Source organism: Dendroctonus ponderosae, unplaced genomic scaffold, assembly GCF_020466585.1.
Source record: "Dendroctonus ponderosae isolate FM_Combo_2020 unplaced genomic scaffold, Dpon_F_20191213v2 Dpon_F_20191213_10, whole genome shotgun sequence".
Taxonomy (NCBI): Eukaryota; Metazoa; Arthropoda; class Insecta; order Coleoptera; family Curculionidae; genus Dendroctonus; species Dendroctonus ponderosae.
In genome coordinates, this window is record NW_026017111.1 from 2,221,442 (window position 1) to 2,224,156 (window position 2,715).

Genomic DNA, 2,715 nt, shown 5'->3' on the forward strand with positions numbered 1-2,715 from the left:
AATGGCGCATAAAGAGCGTCTGTTCAATATTGATGCGGTTTGTCTGCAAAACCGATTAAATAATTCGGCTCCTCAATAATGCAGTTCGAATCGCAGCAGCGGTGCATTCGAGGGGCGCATCTGGGGCTGCTTTAGGCCTCCATCTACGTGCGGAGGCTTTCAAAAATCCTCTCTGCTAATTCGCACACACGCAGGCACGGCCTGGAAAATTGTCAGAATTACTGTAAAGTTACAGACTGGAAACATCTGTATCATTAAATGTGTCGCTAGTATCCGCATGCAATTTTTGCCCAGAACCTTAAACTCCTGAAGGCAAATCCCGTAGGTGCATTTTGCGCGTAAAATTCCAGATTTTTATGAAATTCCTGTCCTGCAACCTTTATCTGTCCATGCATTTTCGGCGGTGCATCCTTGCGCTCCCACCCTTCGCTCAGCTGCATCCATGATTATTAACAAAATCTGTTTCACGTCGCAACGTTTTGCGAATGGTTTTAGAAGGATCAATGTTGAAGCTGACGTTTTGAAAATCGCCGAAAAACATCGGCGCCCATAAACAATGGATCCTGCACAGTTGATTGGAGCTTTTCAATCAGAGAACCGATCTTTGATAAGTGGAAGGTCCACCTTTGATGATTTACAGCTGAGTCTTCTATGCCCTTTGGAAGTTTATTGTTCATTCAAACAGGAGGTTTATCTGGAAATGTTCGCAATTCCTGCTAATTTGGGCGGGGCACCTCCAACGCTCCATTTCTACTCTAATACTTGCATACTGTTCCAGCAGCGGAAGCAACTAGGACTGAAACCTATGTAACTGAACACCGCAGTTCTAATAATAGCAGGAGGGAATGTTAGACATATTTCAGGAGTGTTGCGGTTTCTCCTTGCCTTTGCCGCTCCCTCGACTGTTTGTCCATGGGGGGATTGACAAAGATGAATTGATTCTCCCACTTTGGATTCAAAGTTGCGTTTGCCCCCATTTGATCGAGTCATTTTTAAAAATCGTTTTGCACTTTTCAAAGTCTTGCCACTCTTTGCTAGATTATTTGCCGCTAATGAAACTTTCCGGGAATTTGCAGCGAAGTCTTGCCTTTTTAAAGGAGTGCCTGCCAACTCTGGGTTTGTGCTAGTTTTTGCAGAATTAATTTTCGGAAAAATCCTTACACATCTAAGGAGGTGCATGTTGAGTCGATTTTAAAATGTCTGCAAATCTGGGCTCCATTTTCTACTAAAAGTGAAACTTTTCAGACATTTAAAGCCGGCATTAGTTTTCGCACTGAAGTAAGTAACAGTGCTGCTGTTGGGACGGTTTTTGCAAAATAAATTTTCGAACAAACCGCAAAAGCACTGAGGCGAATGTTGGGAGGTTTTTCAAAAGTTTGTCTATAATTACAGATTTTTTTTCTATCAACGTAACTTTGGTGGCATTGAACCTGGAGTTTCCTCTTTGGAACAAAACGACCAGCATCTTCTCGTTTGCCCCAGGTTTGGCACAATTAAGTTTTGCAAATCACCTGCACAGCTAAAAAGGTCGAAAGTTGAAGGTGGTTTCAAAACAAGGTTCAAATTTGTCCGATTTTTTATTAAACTTGAAACTTTCTGGGCATTAAAAATGCGGTGAGCTTTTTGCATCGGAGTAATTCAAAATTATCTACGTTTGGGTCTTTTTGCTAAATTAATTTTTATGAAACGGCTACATAAACTTGAAAGGCGTTGAGTCGCATGTTCAGTGTTTCTCCAAAGGCAAGAAAATATTTCTCGGATTTTTCTTAACTATGCCATGTATGCTATGTTTAAGCCAAAAATTTGGCTTCGGCTATGGAGGAACAAAAAAATTGCAGCCAGAATCGTTTCGCAAAATCAATTTTTGAAGAAACGTCTGCATAACCCTAGAAGGGATGGGGCAAATGTAAAGCAGTTTTTTGAAAGATTGTCAATATTTTCCAAAATTTCTCCCAAAAGTGAAACTTTGCTGTCATTGAAAGTGAGGTTTTCTCTTTCCAATTCGGTGACCAGAATGTCTTCACCTAGTGAAGTTTTTGCGCAATTAATTTTTATAAAACCACCTACACATCTAAAACGGTGTTAGGACGAAAGCGAAAGAGTTCAAAACTTGGTCCAAGTTTGTCAGATTTTTCATTAAAACTAATATTTTCGGCGCGTTTAAAATAAGATTTTGTGTTTGCAAGGAAAACATTCAAAACTCGCTACTTTGCGGCGTTTTCGACAAATTAATTTTCATAGAACTTGAAAGGCATTGGGACGCGAGTTAAGTGTTTCTTAAATAATCTGCCAAAATTTCCATAATTTTTTGTTAACCACAAAACTTTTAGCAAATTTAAGCCCATGCTTTGCCTTCGAACCTGAGTAACACACAATATTGCAGGCGGTCCCATTTGTGCAAAATAAATTTTTGAAGAAACATCTGCATAACCAAAAAGGCGATGGGGAAAATGTAAAGGAGTTTTTTGAAAGGTTGTCAATATTTTCCAAAATTTTTCCCAATAGTGAAACTTTGCCGTCATTGAAAGTGAGGTTTTCTCTTTCCAATTCGGTGACCAGAATGTCTTCACCTGGTGGAGTTTTCGCGCAATTAATTTTTATAAAAACACCTACACATCTAAAACGGTGTTAGGACGAAAGCGAAAGAGTTCAAAACTTGGTTCAAGTTTGTCAGATTTTTCATTAAAACTAATTTTTTCGGCGCGTTTAAAATAA